Source organism: Struthio camelus, chromosome 3 (assembly GCF_040807025.1).
Source record: "Struthio camelus isolate bStrCam1 chromosome 3, bStrCam1.hap1, whole genome shotgun sequence".
Taxonomy (NCBI): Eukaryota; Metazoa; Chordata; class Aves; order Struthioniformes; family Struthionidae; genus Struthio; species Struthio camelus.
In genome coordinates this window covers 110,813,195-110,840,815 of record NC_090944.1, presented here as the reverse complement: position 1 = coordinate 110,840,815, position 27,621 = coordinate 110,813,195, and the positions used below count along the sequence as shown (strand labels likewise).

The 27,621-nt window shown below is 39.9% G+C and overlaps 1 protein-coding gene across 2 annotated transcripts in view; it reads right to left on the bottom strand.

The window, feature by feature from the left end:
- The window catches only part of ZFP36L2 (ZFP36 ring finger protein like 2), a 186,440-nt gene that overhangs the window by 5,611 nt on the left and 153,208 nt on the right, over positions 1 to 27,621 (bottom strand). For both annotated transcript variants that reach the window (XM_068939673.1, XM_068939675.1), the window contains exons 3-4: positions 5,482 to 5,612; positions 439 to 500 (exon numbers count right to left, since the gene is read on the bottom strand). The gene's annotated coding sequence lies outside the window, so the exon portion shown is untranslated. The remainder of the gene's footprint in view (positions 1 to 438; positions 501 to 5,481; positions 5,613 to 27,621) is intronic.

The following is a 27,621-nucleotide window of genomic DNA, read 5'->3' as shown; positions in this document are numbered from 1 at the left end:
AGAATCAGGCTGACTAAATTAATTGTCTGAATACTTCCTAATACTTCCTCAAGAGATCAAGTTCTAATCTGAAAAAAGTGTCAGGGAGACTAGAAACATTGCAAATTTGAATAAATACATAAAGTTACTGATTTAAATTAAAGCAAATGCTGACAACAATCTTTTAAACTCATAGAGCTCTTTATGCCTGGAATTTTAACAGGGCTTAGTCTAAACCTAACTCTGTATTCATTTAACTCCAGGGTAAAGCTTCCATTGACAACACCAGAAGCAGGCTGAGGACTGAGAGAAACTTTTTAAAATTTTTTTAAACTCTTAACTCACAAGCATATGTACTTCAAAGCTGTTATATAACTGGTAAAATAAAACATACAGGGAATAAATAATTCATTCTAAGCCATAGAAGAAAGCTCTATTAGAGCTAGACACTGTACTTACAAAGCTGTCAATGTCCTGTCCTTCTCTGTGGCACAGGAAGGTCTTCTCACTGAGCCTTCACCCTGCAGGGCAGAAATAACACTATCAGTGATTTAAAGCTGTTGAAGTTGTTCATGAAGAAAAATGTCTGTGATGTTACTCATAGCTCTACAGTTTTTGTTTCATTATAAAATGGAAGATAACTCTTACTTTAAAACATCCATTCAAGCTTAGAAAGGCTGAGTTTAAGCGCTTAATGCACTTTAAGTAGAGGCTATAGGAATTGTAAAAAGCCTAACATTTCATCAGATCCTTTTCAACTGTCATGATTAATTCTTAAAGCAGAAATCAATAGGCATGATAGAAGCATACAAAAAACATTTCAAGTTTCCTTTCTCTTTTATCCTACAGAAATCAGGAAGACCAACAGATTCTTCTCCCTGAAATACTGATTTTCTCTCTGAAATAAATAGAGTACATATAACTACACAGCTGCTTTTCAGCATGTGGCTTCTGATAAATGCCAACTCTTCGGGCAAATGAAGAAACAGTATTTAAAACAATAATTTAAAGAAAAATAAACAGGAGAAAAAACAGAAATTAGACATTGAAAAATAAAACTGCACTGAGGCAGATTTCAGGAAATGTATTTTCTTTTCCAGTGTTACATTCCAAGATATTTTTAAATCACGGCTATTCAAAACAGATCCCCATACAATTCTTAATCAGTTACAGTAGCCACTGGAGTTAGTGGTTCCTAACATGTGGCAAATACATAACATTTCTAACTCAAGCCATGTCATGCTGGTATTTTACCAGCATTCCTTATGCTATTGTTACAGTTCCACTAGGCTAACAGCATTTGATTCTTTCTGAATGCAAGAACACAGTACTCTCCTTTCTAATATTAACAGTAAGCAATATAATCATAATAACCATAGTTCTTTTCATTTCGCTATCTCAAAGTGCTTTGATCATTACCCCTGATTTTGTAGGTGAAGAAACCGCAACTTAGAATCATGAAGTGACTCTCTAGAGTCAGCCAGCAGTAAGCTAGCTGTAGGGCTGAGAACGGAAAACCGTTAAAAAGTAGAAGTTCCCAAACTTCAAAGTACCTATCTGGTCTCATAGACAGCAGACTCGCACATTCAGTCCCTAATTTCCACCCAGCAATGCTCACTGCATGCAGCTCCAGGGCCACATCCCTTCTTCACTCTGAATCTGGGATCCCAGCCTGTCAGATAGAGCTAGTGGGCACCTCTGTAGACCACTTAGAGGCTGCAGCATTTGTGGGGGCTCCCTGGGAAGAAAAAAGGCAACTGCCCTCCAGAGCAGCCAGTGAGGGGAATGCACCACTAGAAAGGTGATGGTGGAGGCCCTTCCATACTACCCCACTGGAGAAGAAGAGGCATACAAAGGCACACGCTGATGTGGGTACTCCCACTCGCAAGCCATGACCTGCTACATCTGAAATGTGGCATATGCCAGTCCTTACCATGTGGCTTGCATCAGATTCAGACATTGTACTAATGTACATGTGTACACACACGTTAGAAATGTCCACATGCACTGGGGACGTGGCAGGGGGTTAAGTCTTTTATAAAGGAAATATAAAAAGTATTACTCATCTGTGAGACAATCATGATTATTTACTGAAAATTACTGTTTATAATAAAAGCACTCTGAAATAAATCATATTAACAAAACCTACCTGATTTAATAAGCAACGTGCATCCAATATTTCTTATTTTAGAAACCACCTAATACTTCATTTAACAATAGATGAAGTAGAAAATTCTACTAAGATAAAAGCTATAAAAAGAGACTTGAACTATTCATTGAATGGTGAGAGAAAGAGAGAGAGAGAGATTCTGAAAGAGATCTTAAAAAGCTTGCTCCAAAGCTATATAAAAGTTTTTAAGAGGAATCATTCCAAGTTCGGCTATATAAAAAAAAGCAGACTTAAATTTAAAGTTCAAAACAAGACCTGCTGTCACTGATGCAGAATAGAATAGGTCTGAAACCACAGGAGAAGCTGCAAGCATCTGAAGAGACACTGATTGCAGTATTGGATGCTTTCTGTTCTGCATTAATAGAACTAAGGGTACAAAATGGCAAATAATACATTTTCCAAAAATTCATTTTTGGAAGGACAAAGCATGATTATAAAACTGGGCAGGAAAGATGGTGCTGGGTGTGAGAAAGATATGAAACCTGGAAGAGCTGGATAATTATGTTTCAAAATTGACCTGCTATTTTTAAACAAAAAACATTTCATGTTAAATTGAGTTTTTAAATTAATTTCAAGTTAATTTGAATCTGTATTTTTTCAACAACATCATTTTCCCTCATATTTCCTGAAGTTAGAGGTAAGAAAACACAAACGTAAACCCGACTAGCTATAGGCAAAGGCTCGTTCCAGGGACGGTTATCTGTCTCCTATGTAAAATACAATACAACAGTGGCTAGCAAAGTATTGCTAACTTATCTAAAGCAAACGCTACCAGCAAGTTAAACATTTTGAAATAACCTTCTTACTGCACAAGAGCTATTCAGACACTTTGAATGCAAATTTTACTTTTCTTAATCTACAATAGGAGCTCATGAAGAGAAAGAAAGGTATGTATTTGGATTAAAAAATTAAGTCAAGTTTTTTATTATCAAAATGCCTAAATTTAAAATTAAAGATTTGATTGAAATGATCTTATGTTTAGCAGACTTCACCACTGCATTCACAAATACACAGTTATGAAAATGTGGCGTCTCTTTTTCACATGTATCTCATAGGAAATTTAGAGAAATGAAACAATCCCTAAACTAACGGTGTTCATTGCCCTTCCAAACACATTGATGAAGAAATTCTGTGCATTTGTTTTCTGGCAAGGACATCAGCAGTATATTTAGCACCAATGTGGAAATAGGGAAGGCTGGGCTAAAAGAGTCATACTACATATTGCAGGTCTCATATTCCCACTCTTGTGCTGTTCCTGGATCTATTGTCTGCTCATTTAGAGGTTTCTTTTGAAGCATTTGGACAGACAGATGCTTCTCTGCCCATAACTCAATAACAGCTTTTATATGGTGTAGAAGACATTCAGGTATTGTGTTTCTTCACAAGGAAGAAGGAGAGAAAGGCTCTCACAGAAAATGATACTATTTATCCAAAAGAAAGTGAGATTTTTGATGTTACAAGAGGCAGGTGAAGCAGCACATGAAAGTAGAATTAACTGTATATACAATAAACGTAATCATTTCAACTGCGTATTTTCAGTTTGATTGTAATACAGAGTTACTCTTTATGAGAGGAGGTGAAGCCTTGGTCATGTAGAGAGTTAAATATACAGATACCGTTGAGATACTAAAAGCTGAGATATTGCTGCTGACCACAGAGAGCAAAGTACAATTAAGTACACATCTTTCTGGGAAGTTTGCCAAGGAAAAACCAGGGAGAGGCAGTCGTCACTACTGCTTTGCCTATGCTAGGCAAAAATTGAGATCTAGTTGCTGTAACTCTCACCAGCAGAGCAATTGCACTCAGTACAAAGCAAATCAGTGCTAATGAGACAAATCAGGAAACTAGCTCAGAAAAAAAGAAGTTCAGAGTACAAAAGTAGAAACGCTTCAGCACTGTCTACATTATCAGCTTAGCGCTGAGGCAACTGCACCACTGCTGGCTGTTGCTGTAGCACGGTGTTATTTCTTTCCAAGAAAACACTTTCCCAAACTAAAGAGAGAAAAGCAGGAAAAAAAAATTCAAATGTGGAGTTACAACAGGAGAAAATAGGGAGATCATAAAAGCAAAAAAGATTTGATCAGTGCTTCTGCCTTTGTTATGAGGGTACGATTTGAAACTAGTGAGGTACAGTAGGGCACTGTGGTAACAGCAAAACAAAGTAAAAAAGATTTGTATAGAGTTGTGTTTCTTCAGGAGGCAAATTATAGGGAAAGGTCTTAACAATGGCCACAACGTAGCCCATAACGAGAAAAAGACAACAAGGTTCCCAACCTATCAGTCCCTGCACTGGCCTCAAAATTAAGACTTTTTTCTGCTGGAGAGAGTGAATTGAGAGGGTTGCGGTGTGAGCAAGGAAGAGGGTATAAGCAAATGGGAATGGATACAGGAAAAGATGACAGTCTACACTGTAGACCCATAGTAATTCTTTGCCTCTTTCAGAGAAGCTATCTGATCCAGCAAGAAAAAGACTAATACTTGAGATTCAGAGACTCAAGCATGGTCAGCAGACCTAAGACTCAAGAATGGTAGCACATATTTCTGCCATTCTAACTGCGGCTGCATCTAAACAAAGGAGGTCTCCTTAACACCAGTATCTCTTGCAAGCAAGTTATCCCAGCAAATGCTTTCCTGGTTGGCTAGCTTCTTTTTAGGTCCAGCTCTAGCACCAGCGCTTGTCTCTACCATCCTGGTCATTACAAGATAGCACTTCTGTAATTTCTCTACATCATTTAAACATGCGAAATTATAGCTTGCTAAGGACTATATGGTAGACTCTTCTCCACATGATATTTAAGCACACCTCTGTGTCTAAGACTGGATCGAAGACCCTCTACATTTTCCTTTCTATACGAGAAAAGTTCCCTACAGGGTTAAAAAAAATACTGGGAGTTTAATCTTGCAAGATTTTCTAAGAACTTCAGGAAGCAAAGGATATTGATACTACTAGCTTTTGCATCTCTCAGCCTTTCACAATGTCAGGCTTGAAGGCTGTACCCAGCTGTTGAGTAATCCTAAAAAGTTCTACAGGGAAGAAAGCAATATAGATGCAAAAGAAAGCCCAAGTTCAGGCATCTTATGTCTATATCAGCCTGTAGGACTCTCCTTTGTAGCTTCTGGGGTGAGGAGTTGGACCTATAGGCATCTTCTTTCCCGTTCCAGCCTCTACCAAAACACTGGTAGTAGAACTTCACAGTGGTCTGTGTTGCAAAAAAAGAAATGTCACAGGCATGCTATAGAAGCCAAACTCACTCATTCATTAGTCCAAGTTCTCTTTTAACTCTAATATCATCTGATAATGAAAAAAACTTGGGGACATGGAATTTACTTACCAACATAAACCAGTATTTTGATGTGGTGTCTACAAACTCTCAATCCAGGAACAACATTCAAGGGTTTAATAGCACCAAAGGCAAAATCACCAATTCTTCATATCTTATGTGAACACCGAGTCTTAAATCACCTGCAAAAAGAATACCATGGTGAAAAAGTAAATCATCCCGGTTTTAATGCATATTTGTTTGCATGGTATTATCACAGATTTCAGAAGTGTGAACAATTTTCTTTCAGAAAAGTAAGTCACAAACAAGTTAGCATTAAAACAAATGTAAAGCACCCCAAGTACATGAGGAAGTGTGTGCTACATTGCTCTCTGGCAGTAAGCCTTTTCACGAGTCCTTTGTCAATCTGACTCTGCACAAGGCTGCAGAAGTGAAGGAGAAAGGGATTAAAATATGCATGGGCATGTGTGTGTGTGTGTGTGTGTGCTTGTGTGTGCATATTTGTACAAAAAACACATTTCTAAGTGTGTGGTAAAGAAAGAAATGATGCAGGGAAGCCTGTTTAAAAAGCTTTTATGCTGGTCAGATTTAAGGAAGTCAGGGACAACTGCTCTGGGTAAACTGATCTGAGATTAAAAAAAAAAGGAAATGATCCCCTTTGATGAAGGAGTTTAGAATAGGTACAGCTGCATTGTGCAGGAACAGGAACTTGATAATAAAAACACTCAGATGTGGCATTTACTCCAAAACATCAGTGAGTAAAAATAAATATATGTCTACAGAGCTTAGGCTATTCTACTGTAGTTTAAATCACTTTGGAGCATCACAAGAGGATTGGGGACTTGTAATAAATGTTTTCATTAGGTCTCTAGAGATAAGTTAGGGTTGCTGCAACCAGTGAATGGACGGTTATGTCTCCTAGGTAGTCATGAATAGGAGGCAGAATCTGTGGGCAACAGAATGTTCTGCGTTATGAACCAGTCAGTTAAGGAAAATTAGTGCCTGAAGCCAGGATCCATATCCCACATATTCTGTGTTGGTTCGTCACTTTTGCTTATGAAGCTGCTTGCACGGATTGCTACTGTCCTAAAGTCACACAGACTGAAGTCCTCTTGTTCTTAGTCACTTAGGTTACTTTTTTCCAGCCCGGCACAGCTGTCAGTCAGGGTGCAAGCTCTTTGAGAGCAACAAATGAGCCAGATGCATAGTTCAGTGGCCAGACACTTCAAGTCATAACAAGCTAGTGAAGCGAGCTAATTTTGCTTGCAAAAGAATTAGCCTTTATTAGCCACTAATACCACTTTTTGCCCTGCATAGCCCTTTAACCAGCTGCAGCTCCATTGACATCACATTTTGGAAAGATTAGTAGTGGCATATCTGGTTAGGAAAAGCTTAGAAGGCTTTCTAGAGCAGCTACCTCTTACCAGGAAAGCAAAAGAATGGACTAAACTAAATGACCACACTGTAGACATTCACATAAGATGAATCTTGTAACTAGGACCACAAATTCTGCAAGGGATCTTTGCCTGTATCCAATTTTTATCATATGTTAAATAGGTACATGTACAGCTATGTAAAATAAGGCATAATTTAATGAATTAAAGCTAGAGCTGATGGTGAACAATAACTGAATTACATATGCATATGTGTGTGTATACATGTGTGTGTATGTATGTGTGTGTGTGATCATGTTTAGTCTTGGTTTTGAAGATAGTGATACAATCATCAATACATTGTATTTTTCTGTCTTCTCAGTTTCTGCAATATTGAGGAGAGAAGACAGCCTGATTGCACGCATGAACTCTAACTGCAGATATATTTGCTATGAGTCACTATGCTTTATAAACCCTGGTGAAACCCAGTGCAGATACGATTTTTCCTGTGAAATTGTCAAATGCACTGATACTTTACTACTTTCTGATACTGCTATGGATCAGAAATCACAAAACTAGCTGCTGATCTAGTGGATTAGATAAAAGATCAAATCTATTTTAATAACTATGGCACTTCCTATGCAGAAAAACAGTAGGAGGTCTTAAAATCCTAACCAGCTGAGTATGGGGAAAACTCACTCAATTTCATTTCAAAGGGTTCAAAGTCCAAGTGAGGAGCAAAGTTATTTTTTAATTCTGAAGAATGTCTAAAGAAACAAAATACAAGAAATCTGTGCAGGTTGTGCATGCTGAGAGGAAGAAGAGAAAAAATTCTCATGAAAATAAGCATATTAAGCAAACCACTTGCAAATTTTCATTAATCATGGCCTAGCTTTACAGAAGAGGGACAAGGGCAAGTATTATCAGAACTTTGTTAAACTGAAGCCATTTAGGTGAAGAACCTAAGCATTTTCTTTTTTTAGTAACGATAGTCATTAAAAAATATGAAGGCAAGTTATGCCTAAAAAGGAATAAAAAGGCCAATAAGGAAAGGTAGGGAGATAACCTTCCTACTTTCAGAGTTACCTGCCTCTGAAAATCAGGGTCTGGGCCCCTGCACTCTGTGAAAAGAATATCAGCCACTGGGAGTGTTAGTCTTGCTCTTTCGATACACACTGTGCCACTGTGCCTCTCTTACAGCGGGTAGCAGTCTCCCAATAGGCAGGCTACAATTTCATCTTCATGGTCTTCGTGATTTTTTTTCCTATGGGAAATCTAATAAACAATGAGTATGTCCTGAAGGGATGTGTTTCTCCTCGAATATAACACTAATGATGTACTTGTACAGCAGCAATTAACATATTCTGGTATAGCTAGGATGTTCAACATACTTTAAACCCAAACTGAGGAGCAGAGTAAAAAGAACAAAGTTTGAATGATTTCCTTTAACGTAAGTGACATTTTCTGTGGATCAGATGCCATGACTGGCAGCATTTTTAATGTCAGCTTTTACTCATTTAGAAAACCAGAAAGAAATTCTCCTTGGGACTAAATTGGAAATTCTGTTGACATATTTTGGTATAGAGCAGCTGGAAAATGGAGCCAAACCATGATTTGGCTTGCATAGGTGGGATATATGAGAGAAAGGGAAGCCATTCTTTCCAAAAGCATACCTGAGCAGAGGAAGCCTATCTGACCACAATTCAGGCTGTGCCAATAGAAATAATAAACATAGATCCCTTTTGGGTAGGTTGAGGAGAGGGGTTGTCCTTCCTTCTGTCACATGCTAGCATGAGTTTGATAAGAAAACCAAGGCATACATCCTATTGGCTGTTACAACAAAGAGCATTTGTCTTTGCATTTCTTCCTGATCACACTCTACAAAGACACAATAATGGATTCTAAATCTGGAAATTATTAATGAATGCAGTTGCAGTTGCTCCTTTTTATGACTAGACTGGACAAGTTCTACACAGTCTGTAAAAGGATACTCCTCGTCTAAACTTTTCTCTTGTATGGTATAGGAAAAGTTAACAGGCACAAACGTGAGAAACAAAACCCCATACAACTCTAGGGAATGAAATACTTCCCTTGCTTTAGCAACACCAGTTCTCCTCAGCAATGCCACAGGCAGCATCTATCTTCACATTTTTCTTCACTTAAAACCACACAAATCGCAACATGAATGCAGAGTTGGTCTTCTAACTAACCTACTGTTCATACTGTCCACAGCCGATCTAAACAACGTGGCAGCATCTATCCTCACACTTCTGCTGCTGCTCACAGTCTTAGTGCTACCAGGAGAGGGAAATAAAAATCTAAAGGAGGAAAAGCTCTAAAGAAATACCTACCGTGGCAATTCCCCTTACAAATGAACAGTAGCTATTAAAGGGCACACATGCATTGCCCAGAATACAGCAAGGAAAAAAAAAAAAAAACATTTACCACAGAGTAGTAGGAGCACAGATTTCCATCAACGCCAGTAAGGCTGGCTAAGATCACTGATGTAAAAGGAAAACATTTTCCTAGAAAAAGCAAAACAAATTGATAACACGGTTTAAACTAAGGTGAAGATGACACTTTTTATCAGTGCAATGCATCTACAAGAGAGGGAAGCAGTAGTGGAGGAGGGAAGCTACACCAATATTATGTCCACAGTAAAGACAGGCCCTGAGAATACATTGTCATGTCCCACAGCCCAAATAAGTGTGATCTGCACTGTGTGATGCTGCCAGGGATACTGACAGTCTCAGCAAGTTTCTGGATTTGATGCATCAGGGACTGAGTTGCCGTTGACCCATAGGGAAAGGACAAACTTGAAAGGAGGGATTATGATTGGCACAGGCAACTTGGATTAAATCTGTACTACGGTAAAAATCAGGCTCAGATTTTTGCTTATATTTCCTCTCCCCTTCCCCACAGAGCTCTTGTTTTCTAAAGTGTAATGTCTAATCTCACAGAGAGTCAGCACTGCATGAAAAGGGGAGTCTGTGCTAAAGCAATTTTATGGAAATATGCTTTCAAATGAAATAAAAATGTTATTAGCATTTGAGCCCTTCTGCTACTCCCAAGGCTTTTCCCACTTTTCTGGGGGTGGCAGAGGCAGTTATGTACAGATTTCTTTTAAGGGATAACTTGATAGCTGTGCTAGGCTAGATCTGTCATAAACAACCAGCAACAGTCTAATACGGGACACTGCAGTGCAGAGCACTCAGGTGAACTGAGAGCGCAGAGGCTCCACAGCTGGGATGCAACAACAAGGGGGTTGCCATCCCCTTATTTCCCATGCAGTCAGCACCTGGCCACAGAAGAACATGCAGTTGGGCCTAAATTTGGAGGGGAGAGTTACAATTCCCTAAAATCCCTGTAGAGAGGGGTTCTCCCTGCCACCTCCCCAAGGTAACAAGTATTTAGAGGTTTTGTCTCAGGTCATACTAGCAGAATGGCTTGCCTACAAGTAGCGAGGGTGTTTGGGGGATATATCAGACTATAAAACACTGAAGTGTAGCAATTATTCGGCAAACGACTTCTCCAGTCACCGCAACCATCATCTGTGGCTTAGTGGCCAGAATTATAGAGGGCTGAAAACATAGGCCGTTGAACAGTGAGCCAGGGCTACTGTTAGGAACATGTGCTCATCTCCAGGCTGCAAAATTATCTATGAGTGTGGACCTGGAGTGCAACAGCAGTGCATCCTAACTTTTAGTGAGGCATATCTGTCAAAGCTCTTATAACGTGTTCATCACTTTATTATCTTGATGCCTATGGGACGCAGGCTCTTTCAGAAATTGTTCAGTAAAGGATTTTGGCAATGCTTTCATGTTACAAGGCTTGTTTTTATATCCCTTGCTGCCTCTTTCAGGCCCTATCTACCATTCTTTGCAACTATTAATAAAGTATCCCTTCCTCCAGCTGTGAGAGTAGGCTGTGCAGCCTGTTTTTAAGCTATTGTTACATTTTTAACAATTAAGTCTTCACAACTTATGCTTCATTATTTTCTTTCCTTGAATCCAAAGTGGGTTTTTGAAGGAGCCATATCACCTGATATTTAGTCCTAAAAATAGGCATTCAAAAAACCTAAAACCTATAGAAATGCTTCCAGGACTGTTTTATTCAACATCAGTATTTCTTTTAATTGAACTTTCTTCTGCACCTCAAAAAGTACTGTTCTGTATTAGCAAGATGGAATTTGAGGGAAAAGTTAGCTCTAAGCCAACTATGCTGGCAGCAGCCATGTTCATGCCGTGGCTTACTTTTTAAAGAGTCTGTCCTCTTGCTACCCCTGCATTAGCCAGATACATCCACACAATGGACAGAAAAATGCAATACAAAGACCATATATTTATATGTATTATATCATATAATCTGCACATATTACTTAGATTCTCCCTATGGAAGTGATCTCACCACTATCTTAATAGAAGACCACATCCAAATCTTAGATGCAGCCCGAGAGCAATCAGGAAGTTATTGAAGAGAAGTGCAGAAACAGGGCGCTATTACATTGCTTGGCTAGGCTTCCTTATATACTGGATCATAGCGGGGAACGTGTTCTCTCCTGGAGCAGGTTCCAGAAGAGCAGTACCCAGATCTGCTGGCCTCAGGTCAACTCACCAAAACAAAGACTAGACCCTAAAATTATGGACAGTGTACACTGATTTTGGTTGCATCCCTTTTTTCTTTATTTTTCCTTGCTGTACTGGCACACCACATAGACAATCGGTTTTTAGATGTTTCATGCTCTGTACTTCTTCAAAATCTCTCTTCTCTGAAATATCTTAATTTTGGACCCTTAATAAAATGGAGACACTCAAAATAAACAACCACTTTGAAAATCTTGGCCTATGTCCCAGTAAGGAGTGAATCTAGTCACGTACACTACAACATTCACACTACACAAAAATGAGGCGTTCGAACAGTAAAACAACGATAGGCAATATGGAAACAAAACTCAGTATGATGTAGCAGCTAAGATCATGTAGCTTTCATTGAAATCATAATTGTTCATTACTTGCTTTATTAGTCCCTGTCATGAACTCCAATGACTTTCTGTTCTTCAAACAGCAAACCAAATTACAGTTCCTATGCCATAAAGTTTAACAGAGTATTGGCTCTGATTACACATACTTTATGTTTTACCTGTGCTGTTTGTTTCCTCTTTCTTACTGAATGCCTGAAGTGTAGACGTCCCAGATTTCTTTCACTGACTGCTGTCATTTCTGTCATTTTTCAGTTGACTCCACCCCTCAGAGGATATGCTATCTCTGCAGTTCAGGTATCATTTCTGATTTCATGAAACTGTAAAGCTGTACAAAAGGCATATACTTGACTAGTAGTACTCTTCTTTTCTTTAAGCATACTCGTTCACAAATTCTAAAAGCAAGGCTAGAAGTAACAGGAAGCATCAACATTTGAACAATAAAACTACTGAAAGAACAAGTTTTACAAGTCAGCTCTGGTCCACAGAACACAGTGTAAACGCTGTTCGACTAATCTATTTTCATTTTCTAGCCTGGAAAAAAAAGATAGAAAGAAAAATAAATAATAAAAAAAAAACTTGTATATCATTTTCATAATAAGAGCTCAAAAACATGAGAAATTTCATCCTAAAGAATATTCTGGTATCTCAACAAGTTTTTTTCTTAAACTGGGATGAATAAGTAAATATCAACACATTTTTGGAACGATTTTTTTAAAAGAATTTCTAATAAGAAATAAAACTTTGGGGGTGTTTTGGGAAGAAATTCCATTTTTTCATATCCATTAATTGAAAAGTTTATTTTCATTTGCTGGACTCTCTTTTCCATCACAGGGCAGTTCTCATTAGAGTTATAGGAGTGACCCTCTGCATCCCTCATCCTCTTCTATGGGATAACGACTGCCATAACATACCCACCTGCTCAGAGAGAACTAGGATTCTGCTACTTAGTGGGAAATACTAGTTAGCAAGCAAGCTCAGACCACCTAAACTACAAATCAACTAAGGAAATATACTACAAAAGGGAAATGCAACTAAATGCAGAACTGACTTAAAACTAAATATTCACAGAATGGAATCTTCCATTTTCTTTTCCCAAAGAACAAACTGCACAATATTAAACACTTAACAGAATAATCTTTTTTTCTTTTCTCATTCATACTAATTTTTCAGAAGTTACATTACAATGTTATCTTCATGGCAGATTCCTGCTCTGTCCCAGCTAGAGGCACCTGAATACCTTATGTTTAATATTGTCTAAAAGACAATTCTATTATCAAAATCACCTTGAATATGAGGCAAAAGGACTATTAAGGCACTAGCAGCAGAGAAGCTATAATAATATTTTCTTCAGGTCTACTCAGAAAAGCCTCTGTGTTAGGGTAAAATAGAAAAAGATTAGGCTTCTGAAACACATAAGTATCACAACCCGGTTGTAACACAGGGAAGCAGTTCAGTTTGTTAGTTAATGCACAGAACTGGCCAACAGGTCTCCTAGTTTCTGTCCCAGACTCTGACACCTACCTTGCAGAAGTCATTTTACCTATATTTTAAAGGTATAATAGGACATCTACTTTCTTCAGCCAGACATGTTAGATACAATTGATGTCTATGTAATACTTTGAGATCCACAGTCAGAAATGGGTTAAGGAAGCAGATAATGTAAACAAATATAACAAACGCATATTTGAACCTGTTCTCTAACTCTCTATTTGCTTAAATAACATGCCCTTCCTCCTGCTATTGTATCAAGTGTTTCTTGCTGCACACTGTAGGAGTTCTGTCACACTGTAATAGCTTTTTTCCAGTAGGTTTTAACATTATTTTAGTTGTAAAGTGATATTTTTAAATAGCAAGATTAAACAAACCATGAGAGAAGCTTTCAGAATAAATACTCCTCTTGGTTTTCTCATGTATTACAGAATCACAGAATCACAGAATCGTTTAGGTTGGAAGGGACCTCTGGAGATCATCTAGTCCAACCTCCCTGCTCAAGCAGGGTCACCTAGAGCATATTGCCCAGGATCACATCCAGACGGGTTTTGAATATCTCCAGGGAAGGAGACTCCACCACCTCTCTGGGCACCCTCTTCCAATGCTCTGTCACCCTCACAGTGAAGAAGTTTTTTCTCAGGTTCAGATGGAACTTCCTGTGGTTCAGTTTCTGCCCGTTGCCTCTTGTCCTGTTGCTGGGCACCACGGAGAAGAGGCTGGCCTCATCCTCTTGACACTCCCCCTTCAGATACTTGTACACGTTGATGAGATCGCCTCTCAATCTTCTCTTCTCCAGGCTGAACAGGCCCAGCTCTTGCAGTCTTTCTTCATAGGAGAGATGCTCCAGCCCTCTAATCATCTTGGTAGCCCTATTCTCTATTCTCTTCATACTGACCAGATTGCTGCATTCCCCCACAGGAACTTGAAAAGATGGACAAGAGATGAGCCAGCTTCAACTATCGTAAAGCCCACAGCGGTCTCAAACAATCTGGGGGCCTGCCTGGGCTCAGCACTGTTTTAATTGCTTCTCTGATGAAAATGCTGCTTGAAGCTGGACAGGAAACAAGCTGGACATGCTCTGACCACGCATTGTATGCTAGGAAAAACGAGGTGATCAGACATAGACATATAGACAACTATAAGGAGCAGCCTTCCTTCTACCATCACCCCAAATAATCATGACTGTAGCAATGGAATAGCCCTTCCTTTCACTCAGCCCTGTTCCACTATACTTGCAGGCAGCACAGACCTCCACCACAGACAGCAGAGAAAAACAGATTTCTTGTTTGACGGGCCAGTGGAACATCTAGCATGAAAACTTGTTCCCTCACATGCTTGCTCCTCATTTTACATCTCCCTGTACAACAGGCAGGGAGCTGCACAAGCCCAAATCACAGATGGTAGACTTGCCTTCACAATATGATTCACCAGGGGTTGAAATTTGGGAGACACCAGTTGGGAGAGCCCACGATGTCGCTTCCGAAGCACAAGCTGTGTTGTCCATGGGCAAAAGGCAGGCAGGGTCTCTGGGTGGAAATGTACAAAAGGGACCTGCATGCATGAGAGCCCTTATCACTGGCAGACTCTAGGAATTGCAAAGTTAGAGCAATGTAGCCCAAATTACATATATGCAGAAAAAGCAAGAAACTTTCCACTTTGATGAAAGCACAATGAGGAAAATCTTTCCGACAGATTCACAGCTGGTTTCAATCCACAGACTGAGCATATCTAATGGGCCACCTTTATCAGAGAAGCTCTCATAGGGTTCTGGCTGCTACTGAGGGCAGTTTGCCACTGTGCAGACCCCTCAACAAAAGTCAGAGAGGACACTGTGTACTTCTCACACCAACTGACGCATGGGGTAATAGAGACCATCTGCTACAGATTCTGGCCCTACTTGCACCTTTATTAATCCATTCTAGCCCCTAAGATCTTACTGAAGTTAACGTAGCCGCCTCATTTAAGTATCAGAGAAATGTAAAACATATCTTTCAAACATCTTCTTATTTCTTCTTATATTACTCTCTGAAGTAAATGAAATGATTCTACTTACGTGAACAAAGAAAGTAACACCTGCTCTCAAAAGCTTCTAGGTGAAATTCTGGCTTCTCTGGAAACCAGAGAAGTTATTAAGTTAGTAGCAGTCTAGAGGAGCTACCGAGTTCAGGGAAGCTAGGACCTTTACCTTCATTCACAGCACGTACTGCTTACTGAAAGAGAAAAATCTGGGGGAAAAAATCACCCGCTTATGAAAATGTGCATGTTAGGGACTTACTGTGAAGTTATTGTGTGCATGTCATGTAACAAATAAAAAAATATTTCAAATATACATGACTATTTTCCCCCTCAGTGGTTTACAGGCTTGTCCTAGGACAATAGAAATTTACAGGGAAGGGGGATATGTCAGTGATTAGGAAGGCTTTCAGCTCTTCTTCCTACAGATACCCAGTGGATATTGCTGTATTCTCCAGAATCTAAGCTTCCACTTAAAAAACAATGAAGTTTCTAGCCCATCTGGGTTTGCGGAAGCAGAATGTAAACAGATGTACTGTTGTCTTATTTTAGAATCTGTAGCAAGCCAGACTGAAACAATAGCACTAAGAAATGTCAACTGCTCCCATTCATCTCAGTGGGGTGGAGTGTTAACTTTGAAGCCTAATTGTGACCACTTAAAAGCCAACATTTTAACCATTTCACTACCATCACTACACTAGAAACTCCAAAGTAATGAACTTGTCCAGCCTCTGTATTTTTGTATGCATTACTCTGAGATGTTCCATTCACTTGAAAATGAACATTGCATTACAATCAGGCTACTCTGAATATTCTTTCACTTCAGAAGTTAGCTGAATTGTTTGCCATTGTCTTTCAAAATTAGGGTTAAAAGAAAGTCAAGGGTGAAAGGTTAGCTTTATTGTTGATGCTCTCAACAGTGCAACATGTGGGATTTCATGCTTTTTGCTTTGATCAGGGTGCACGCATGGCAGTTTATTTCAATAAACTGACAAACAGCTACATACAAAACTCCTGAAAATAATTGCTATTGAAATAACACAGCATCACCAATTAGAATTAAAAAAAAAGTCCTAATGACAGGAGTAGCATGTACTTGCAACAATAAAAAAGACGGGAAAGAGAGGGGGAAAGAAACTTCATTTTCAAGAACTTGTAACTCTGTTGCCTTAAATCTAAGGTGCATTTGGCCTGGTTCTGAATGTAATCTGAGATTCTGCCCTTTTGAAAGTGTTTTAGAACCAATTTCCAAAAAGTTGAAGCATCCTGTGTCACCAGTCCTGTGAACTTTCCTCTGGGAGCAACAGTTGAAGACTGGCAGCTCTACACACACATTTTGGAAAACCTGACTTCAGATACTGTGGGAACTCATAGTTGAAAATTAATAGTGTGAGCAACTCTAGCTCATGTTTCTAAGCATCCAGAAGCCCACCATCATGGACTGTTGATCACAGGAGCCAGTGGTGTTGGAGGGCACAACAGAGATGCACAGGCCCATTGAGGGTGAGGCTGTTTGCATTGCACCCGTGCCCTGCTCCAGACAGCCCTCATGTGCTCATCTCCACTACAGGATCTTTTGCAACAGTGTCTGTATCTGCCACAGACCCTGGACAGCACAGGACTGCTGGAGAAAGCTGGCTTCCTGCAACATGGGCAATAGAGGACTATGTAATGGCTATACGACCCTTCCCAGTCTGCACTCCTACAGTGTAGATATATACTGGTGATCAGCCACAAACATTTTCCCTCTGGTTATTTTATTTTTTTCCCCCCAACATCACACATGTTTGGGAGGGAAGTCAATGCTAACACCACCATAGTACAATTCTGGCCATTGTCAGTACATCTATGCTAGGTACCTTAACTAAGATGTCTCATGAAACCTTCAACGTAGCTACCCGGGCTCAGAGTGAGGGAAGCAGGTTGGGGAATACTGTCTCAGTTACCCACACAGCAGAGTTAAGGGACTAGTACCACCCAGAAAAGGATCTCTGATAAGCACCTGGGGACGAGAGTAACCTCTTCAGCTAGTAGAAAGGCAATTGGAAGAAAGCAAGAGGAGGTGGGAGAATCCGCATGACCTAAGCTGTATTTACAGCCTAGTAACTCCTTGAGTGCACATTCTCACTCCTGAATAAAACTGTCTTTACTTGAGAAGGTCTTGTACTGGTATAAGACTGCCTACGTGTGGTAAGGAGCAGGGTTATATTGGTAGAAGGAAAGGGGAAACGTTCCTGTCTACACAATGCCTAGGTGTTTGGGGAAACAAAGCCCTAATTCATGCAGTTCAGGTTCTTCTGCCGGCAACAGACAACACTCTGATGTTTCTATTAGCAAGTTATGAATGCACAGGCCTGTAACCTCCACTATAACCTAGGCATTTAAGATGTCTGGAGTTTGCTTGCTCTGACTAATAAAAACACCAGCATCCAAAAAATCTCTTTTTATCAAATATCAGCGCCTTCCCAAGTCTTGATCTTTAAACCACAACAGTACATTCGTAGAATGCTCATGATGGAAAGCTGAAAATAAACCTCTGTTTTCATTTAAAAGTCTACAAACTCTGACTTCACATGCAAAAGGCCTAGTATGAACAGACAGATGGACACCTTCGTTTTCTATTGACTTCGTCAGCTGCAGGGTGATCAGTTCTCTGCAGAAGGTGCTGAATAAGATCACATATAATTTCACACAAGTGTCTAAGTGCTATTGAACATGGTTTTTGCAGATGCTTAGAGGTACAGAACAAAGGCAGCTGAAAACAGATTTGGTAAGTTTACAGTTTTACTTTATCACTGTATTAAATTCCCATTCAGCATCAATAAGGCACCACATACTTGTTAGAGAAAAAATAAACAGCCTAATAAAAATTAGACTCTCTACTCTTCGCTTTGCCTTGCCTCCGTCTCCTTTTCAACTGCTAACATGTAAAAATAACCCTTCTGACAGCTGGATGTGCATTAAGCTAGCAGCCTTTGCCTGAGGTGTCACAATCTGAAGTTATGCTGCAGGCAGGAGCATGCCGAGGCCGGGAATGCTGACGCTAGCGCGGCTGCTGCCGCGTTTACTTAACACTCATTTCTCTCAGTCTGCTTCAGACCAGAAATGTGGGCAATGAAAACCTATTCAGCCTTTGAGAGCCGCTGCTGTAGCAGCTAGCAGAACGGGGTCTTTGCAGGTACATGAAAGAGGCATTCAGAAGACACTTTCATTCAGAGGACATAGAAAGAGAGCCCCCAGATGTCTCTGGTTACCTTTTATTGACATGAAAAGGGGGAGGCAGGAGGGGCAAGATTTCAGGACAAATGAAAAACAAGCTTTCTAAGATTCACTGTTCAATCTCAAAACAAAAGCTCAGCGAATTTAAGCTAAAGGAGCTTAGTTCCATTTCTTTCAGTTTAGTAATTTATTATAGTGAATAGAATGAAAAAGCTGTTTCAGGGTAATGGATTAAACATTACCCTGAAACAGAAGTAGAGTGGAAAAAAATATACATTATGGATTCATTCAGTTTCTCAGGCAAATAAACGTAGCAATTAGCAAACACATAAGAAAGTGTAGCATATTAGTACGTATCCAAGGATCTTTGGGTGAAAATATTTACATCATGATGATAGCTGGACAAAACAGCTGCCACAAAAGCATTACTAAGTAGAGGGTTTAATCTGTAAGCACTCACCACCCAAATTAAACCTATTCACACAGAACAGAAATATCTTGTTTAAAGAGGCAGACACAATGGCTGCAAACGGCACGGCGCTGCCTTCCTGAGGAAGCCGGCCCCGGAAGAAGGACAGCGCGAGAGTGACACTGGCAGCAGGTGTCACTCTCTGGAAAGCCACCAGCAGCCCTGAGAGGAGGAGGTGCAGCGAGATTAAGGCCGACTTTGTCAGGGAGCCTCCAGCAATCAGCAGCCCAAAGGCAAGAAGTGGGGCACGAGAGAGAAACTCGAAGCGGAGACTGACGCCAGGCACCCAGGGCCTGAAGCGTGTGGGGTGCCTGGGCCTGCAGCGCCACGGCGCCACGCTCCACACGCCCGCGGCCCAAATAGGGGTATACCAGCCCTCCCAAACCTCCACACCAAAACCTTCCTTCTGGCCTGAACCAAAACCTTTCCCTTCCATTAGTTCCCCAACTTTCCCTCCCTCTTTCCACCCGCTGGCCGGGAAAACCGCCCCGCTCCACACGCGCAAGGCACAACTGGACTGCACGCATCGCGCTGCCAGGGCGCAGCTGCAGGCCTGCGTGAGCCACCATTTTGTAAGCCTCACAGGAGCGGCACGAAATGGCAGCCTCTCCCACCTGCCATTACTGAGGCCCTGGCCAACCGCAGGGCAAGCTCCGCTCAGCTCGTTATAAGGGAAGAAGGATGGGCCAAAGTAGCAACACAAGGATCTGAAAACCCTCTGCCCTCCACAGACTGTGCAGCTTTGGGCAAGTCAGGTCAGACCCGCTTGTGCTGAGCAGCAGAGCGTAGCGCAGCGGCCTCCAGGCTGACCCCAAACACGAGGCCCTCAGACACTGTGGAAGAGGGGACCCACAAGTGCAGATCAGGAATACCTGCAAAAACCCTTTTACACTGAATTTAGCAATTTGAAAGATTACTTCAGTCAGGAAAACATAATTAATAATACATAATACTAAAACAGAATAACCATAATACCTAATATTTACATAGTTCTGTATGCAAACTCTTTTTTTTTTTCTTCCCTACAGAAGCGTACAACTATTACCTAATCAGTCATCATGCACTCTCAAGACACATGACCAAAGCCTTGGCTTGCTGATGAACTGCAGAGTCTTAAATTGTGACCACACGCCCTCAGGTTTGTTGCACTGAATCTAGGCAACGCGAGTTTAGCTGCACTTGTGTAAATATCTTGAGACAACTCAGGGCCCTTTATAAATTTAGGCGGCCTTTCAGAGTTTGTGAGGCCTGAAAAATGACACAGACTAAGTTATTAACACATTCATAATTTTTCAAAGGCCGATATTTTGCATTTAGCTTATGTGGTTTCGCTACAGTTTTAATTTCATGCCAACAGGTCTCTTTGAGGTAAACTGGGAAGAGCGCAAACTGTGTATCAGGTTGAAGCAAATCTGGATCATTGTTTTCTAGCTATCATCTTAATACACAAATTTAGAAAAAAGGAGAGATTTACCTGGAATTCATTTGGCAATACTGTAGGATTTTCTGTAAGGGAAAATACCCAAGAATTTATATAAGTCCTTAAAATTCCTTAAATGTGCAAAGACATGAAATGGATAATTTAGAAAACAGTCTTAGCAGCATTTAAGGAGAAAAATTATTTTACTCATTACAGTAACGTCTTTTTCTTTAGATAAGTCTCTCAACACATCTTCAAGCAAACAAGGCCTGCCAAATATTTTAATTGGACTACTTCTGATCTCTATTATCTCTGATATGGATCAAATAACACTGACGGGGCATATGATAGCTACTCATCATTACTTTAGATGATATGAGAGGATAGAAACAAAGGTCAAAATTCAGTGTGGATACCAGAATGTCTAAAAATTGGTGGATAAAGCCTAGATTCCTGTCATTTGTCCAGCAGTCCTACTGAAGCTAACCTCCAAAACTAACGTTAAAAAGATATTGTGACAGTATAGGATGAAATACGCTCTCATCCAAACCTCACTCAAGTCAACAAAAGTCATCCCACTGACATGAATGGGATTTGGTCAAATCCTGGCATACTGGTATCGCATGTGCACTGAGGAACCAAAAGAGGTCGTAAACAACATCATTTTAATCTTTAAGGCTCAAAGGCTGGATCTGTTCTTGTGTCTCAGATCTTCTTACAAGATATCCAATACATTTTGGACATTACATTACACAGAGATAAATAAATCAGTATTAACTTTACTTTCTTACAAAGAGCACTTACTGGCACCATCCTTTTGTGTCTTCTCAGATTTTACGTTGGTGGCAAATCTTGCAGGTGGTAGGATAAATACTATAGCAGACATCTGTTAAACAAAATAAAGTTGTATTCTGATATTAAAACTGCATTGTCTCTCTTGTGTGTTTGGCCGCATTCACTGTTATGTAGCATTCTGGTTTATTGGTGTCCCAATAGATACGTCCCAACCAATAGCCAGATCAGTTTTCATCCAAATCATCCACATCTCCCAGGCTGATCGCTGTCAGAGTACTTTTAGCACTTGTTGGGCAAGCTACACTTCCCTTTCTACTTTAACTGTTATAGCAAATGTATTCTAGTCCTTTGTACGGAATTGATACTACTCACGTACTTGAACTCCCACAAGCGTAAACAACACTGACAGAGTGCTTAGGAGAATTATATGACTTCAGGTTCACATTTCTGCTACTGGGCCAAGCTCAGTTCTGCTATGTGCTACTCGACTCCTCCTGCTTTCTCCCTGATCCCCTGCCCTTTCCTTACCTTCCCTGCCCCCGCCCCCAAACAAAAAAAAGGAGCTGGTCCCACACGGGCCTGTGAGATCCTGTCCAGAGACTGCTGCTAATCTCATCCCACATTATTACAATAACCCTACCATCAAGGTTGAAGTCATTTCTGGGGGAAGTCTATTGCTTATATAAGACATTGGCTAGGCAGAGAAGTAGCAGTCTTTGAGGGGATTTAATTTTATTCAAAATGAAACATTCTTGCCCATTTAAACATATGAACAGCTGCACTCTGTTTTAGAATCCCTGCTAGCCAGAGCAGGGAAACAAACGGAAAGCTTTCCAGGAGTGGACTTCAATGAAAAACAAAAGTGACTTAAGAGGCTCAAAGCCACACAGAAGGACTCTTCCTGTCCAAGGACTGGAATAATGAAACAGAGCAGCAGTCCTTGCAGCAGTTATTTGCTAGTGAACAGATCTGAGCTCTGTGTGATTTCTGACATGCAGTAGTAAATGTAAGAAACGACAGGATCTTACTTGCAGGAAAAAGCAATTGAAAAATCTATTACCAAACATGATGGGAAAACACTAAATAAAGTTTGGAAGGCTTGCTTAAGGTAGCATCACCATTAATTACTGACTGCACAGAGAACTCGCATGTGGAGCTTGCTGGGAAGGTTTCATGATCTGATTCCCAAGGAGATGCAATAAAAGGCCAAGAAAAGGGTGTGAAATAGTGAAATAAAGCAAGGTATCATCAGTACATTGATGACATTAATGCACATCAGTACAATGTACATCAGTACATTGAACAGACATTGAGCAATAGTATTTACACATCATGAGATGGTGACTATTTAGGTTTTTTTGATAAATACTTTAATGATTCACTTCTTAAGGATATTTCTGTAGAAGTAGGTCATATAAAGGAGACTATAGACGTGCTTTAGAAGAACATGCAAAGGCAGTTGCAGCAGAGGCACAAAAACAGGTATCCATGAAACTTGGTTTAGAAATTAGGCTTATAAGAACACATAGCATCTGTCAAGCCAGACATAACCAGTGAACTCTCTCACTGTATCCTGAACCCTTTCTCTTCTTTTCCTGTGTTTGAATGTAGGACTATAGATGGACGGAAAACTGTTAGAAAATTTTTACAAAACTCAGAAAAAATGTCTCCCAAATTTAGGCAAATCATTTTATATTCGTTATTTTTTATTTGGGAAAATTATTTTTATTCGTTTACGGAGCATCATTGAAATCCAGTATGAATACACTACTGATACTTTGTGATTCTGCCACAGTATTATAGAAAAGATTGAAACTTATCTTTGTTTCAATATATATAACCTATATGACCTTCACTCCTATGAAGCAAAAATGCGATATACAAAACATTCCTTTCCTACCTTTCTCTACCAATTGAACAATACATAAAAACAGGACAAAACATTTTGGAAGAGGAAATGAAGGTTACAGCATAACTGTTTGATACTGCAGGGGGACAAATGCATAACTTAACTTGTTCAAAACAACGGGGTTAAACACCTTATTCTTAATCATTTATTTCACCTAGCAGAACTCTGCCAATTGATCTTTATTTGGATAAGCAACTTTGATGACCTCCAAGTCATTAAAGTGTATCCCCCTCAGCCATCTATCATTATGCAAACTGAGGACTGCAAAGTTTTATGAAGTCGTTGGGGAGAGGTTTGCCTCACAAGTATTAAAAACACTCAGAGCACTTCATTTTCAAAGAAGGTGCAATGAATTTTCATGAGATTATTTTCCTATCTGCTTTCAAATGTGCTGACTTTCTTCTGTAGGGTGACACTACCAGGGTCAGTTTCTGGAAAAACACCTGAAAATGCTGTGAATACATAGTACAAAGTAGATAATACAAAGGAACTCACACGATTAAGCTGCATACAGGGCTCTGCACCACTTTACAGACTTATTTACTAGGTTATAACTAGCAACTAGAAATGGAGATCTGTATGGTTTCTATTTCTGGTTGTCCAAAACCACACTAGAAGATAAAAAGACACAGCTACGAGGTACAATGGGATGGGGTTTCAGAAAAAATAACTCCACTTTCATATCTCAGTTAGGTCATGCTTACACAACAGAAATTAATGGTTTGTAACTGACTCAGCTGAACTGGATTTGTATAAGCAAGACATGCTGAAATCTAAATTTTGTCCTACAATTTCTAATACTCACCTATAGCTTTTTCTAGGAATTCCCTATTCCTGGGAATTATGAAGCTTTCACGAGCCCTCTAATGAACTGAGAGCACATAAAGGGAGAATAAGTGATCTAAATTAATTCCTGTGTCCACTTTGGCACTCACCTAGGACAATTTCAAATGCTAATGTTTTTTGACTGGCCATGAAGTCTGCTGAAAGTGAGCTATTCTAAACACTAATTAAATTATTTTTAAATTATTCAAGAATGTTTTAATGTGTATATATGCCACGTTCACAAATATTTCTAGGATTTTAAGTAGTTTAATATCCCTGGTAAATATTCAGTCTAAAAATAATACATTTTGATGTGATAAAAGTCTCTCTCTTCCTGAATGAATGTACAACTCAGTGCAATATAACTCACACAATTAAAGAAATTCTGTCAAGTGACGTAGACCAAGTCATGAACCCAGGAGAAGGTGTCCAGATACAAGACCCAGCCGTTCTTTTCAATATTAGACCATATTTCTGAGCTCTCACACCAAAACAAACAAAAAGAGTAAATATCATAATAAAAGGATGACATGAGTGCAGTCATACATCTATTAGCGCACGCCTACTTGTCTGTCTAAGCAGAATCTCCTTTCGTATCAAGTCTCTGTTCTTTTTCTTGTCCAAAGTAGCAGTGCTGTTCACATCAACGTTATGAATTGATTTTTTCTAGAAAAAACACATCCACCAGAAAGTACGTATCACAGTAAACTATTTCAATATTTAAATTAATCAGTCTTGCTACCTATTTTAATATAATTTAGCCTATAGTCTTTCATATTTCCCTCGACAAAATATGTACGCATAAACTTCCTGAGGGTTTCCTGGAAACAGAAAACATGTAATTTGCCCTACAAGTAAAAAGAGGAAGAGTAAGGATGTATTTCAGAGACTATTCCATTTCTTGTCTCCATTATAGCAAAAGACAAGAATTAAGAGGGCTCCTGTCTGCTGCTGGCTTACTTTGCGTATTCACTGATTTTTTTATTACATCAATAAAGGGCTCATAAAGAGCTTTCTCACTTAGGAGTCTATATCAGTTATTATCAGTAACACGACAAAGAGATAAATCATCAATAGCAACACAGTTCTTTCAGTAGTACAGCAGAGAAGCTGTGGAAAAGCATTAGGTGCCAAAAGATCTCAAGACACCTGGCAGTCTACAGCAAGAAAATCTGTGCTAGCAGGGCAACCAGCCATTTTTTTCCCATAACAGAACAAGCAGGACATTTTCTAAATTAATACTTTTCTGACACCTTTACAGCTAATACAGCTGCACTGAAAGTATGTAGACTTAGACTACAACCATTCTAGCAAATTATATGTGTCTGTGGACACTTCTGAGAACTGTGGCCAACTGTCCAGCAAATGGCCCATGGATAGGCTAGTAGGTTCTCTTGGCACATGAAACTGGGTGTCTGTGTGCAACGTGTCTGCTGGGGACGGTCTCTGGGATGCCGTAGCTCCAAGGAAGCCTCTAATGTTTCACTGGCAGAGATGGCCGCATCCCAGTGCATAGCAACATTCACAGGCACAGTTTAATTAATTAACTGTACATATGCAACCCTAATATCTTTTTAAACTACTATACAATGCTTTACTCTCTAGGTAGCATATTCTACTTTACATCTGTACATAGAGTCCTTCTGAAGTCAGCAAAAGATTCATAGGGAAGTCCCAAGTGACCAGCAACTCTCTGTTATTAACGAGTGCTGTTTTCAAGTAAAATGATAGGTGTCCTCTGTGCTGAACCTAGTAGCAGGTAGCAGTTTTTAAGGGTTATATCCTCAAGCCCAACAAGCAGGTATTTCATAACAGCTTGTTATGAAATACTACCTCCACATCATCAAAACAGACAAACACCCTAGAACAGACTCCCTATTCAGTGTCTTATAACTTTGTGTTATATGGCTTTGTGGCAACAATCCTTAAAAAGTTCCAAGCTCTAACATGTGCGCACATACAAACAGTCCCTCACCAGCTAGGTTTGTATTCATTGTTACCCCTCAACCTGAAACCTCAGGTTTAAATAACTGCCAGCTGATATTATCAATGTTTGGTTTATGAATCATCGAGGCAGCACTACGGGCCGGGGGAAGAAAACAGCACCTTTACAAACATGTCCTAATTTTTCTGGTGCCACGGGGGGAAAAAGAGGGGCATGAGAAGAGAAAGGATTTACAGTCTGAACCAAAATATACACCCCAGGCCAGGGTTAAATCTGTTAGGCACATGTAAATTCATAAATCAGTTCATGAAGAGAACAGCAGGAAAATAACTCTGGGACATTAGACCTAATGCTTTCAGTAGTTTCAAGTTTCAGTAAGAAACGTTCAGCTAACTTGCTTCCTATTTAAATGTGCTCCTTCACACAGAAGCCCCACATTTTGCTTAGTAAGTATTTACGTTTTCCTCAGTAGGGTACCAGACATTTGAAAAGAGGGAAGGAAGAGAGAAATCACTGCTCTGGATTTGGCTTTACATATAATAAAGCCTGCCCTGACACACACGGATGATAAGGACAGTTTTGCTAAAATCAGAATAGCAAGCCCTTATAGAAAAGCACAAAACTGAAACAACTTCTTGGTTTTTTTCCTTCTTCTCAGCAGAACACTGCACTACTCCAGGTTGCTGAGCACCTCAACTTGCCACTGGTTTTGACAAAAGAGCCCTGGAAGCAAAGAGCAAGATCCAGTTGCCCACTTCACTAAGACTGTAGAGATATGCAATATGCCCAGACTAGAATCATCTGGGATGCATTAGGCTGAGATATCTCATCTATGCTAGCATACCTGCTTTTTATTCAAAGTAAGTGTTATTGTAACAAAAGTTATATGCTAGACAGCAGCAATAAAATTTTCTCTCTGTCTGTCAGAACAGCAGAGCATCAGCTTTCTTCATATATTTCCCAATACTTCCTGGTTTCAGCCAAATCAGAAACATAGGCAGAACTGGATCACTCAGATAGTTGCCATGGACAAAAAACAGCCCCAGAAAGTTGCCTGGCCTCCCTGTGTGGTCAGTTGCAGTAGACAGGCACTTCCCAGGGGCAATTATTCTCCTCACTCTCCACCCCCAACAAAAAATTAACACAGGTGGGTTGAATTGCCCTCTAGGCATGTTTATTTATCTTCACTGATGATAAATGGGGCTTAGGTGACTTGCTGCATTCCTCAAAATAGGCAAGATGAATGTTACTGGAAGCAACCTCAGAAAAAATAACGTTCAATAAGAACGTGGGTGCCTTTTCCTTTACAACCAGTAGCCCTACCCTAGTGATGCCTGAAACTTGGATCATATAGCAGCCAGGAACTCTGGAACTGACCTCGCTTCCACCTGTTTCTGATGTGGGTCTTGGTGCTGATTTTTGACTTTTTGGATAACCTTTTGCATAAGGTAACACTGACTTCTCCCACTCTTCCAGAAATGAATAGAGGGTTGGGTAAAGCAGGAAAGTGAAAGCAAATAGCAGCACTCCAACAAGCAGGAAAAGAGTTAAAAATACAGGGATCAGGAAAGCTGACTTTCTTTAGGAACTCCTATGCTTTCAATTATTTGTTTAAAAAAAAGATACATATTTCTGAAGTCAGGCTCTGTAACTTCCTCTCTCTCTTTTGAAGCTATACATTTCTTTGCCAGACTGTGATGAAAAGGGCCCTCCCTTGCCCGTCACAAGCCAACGCTGAAGTCATCCTGTTA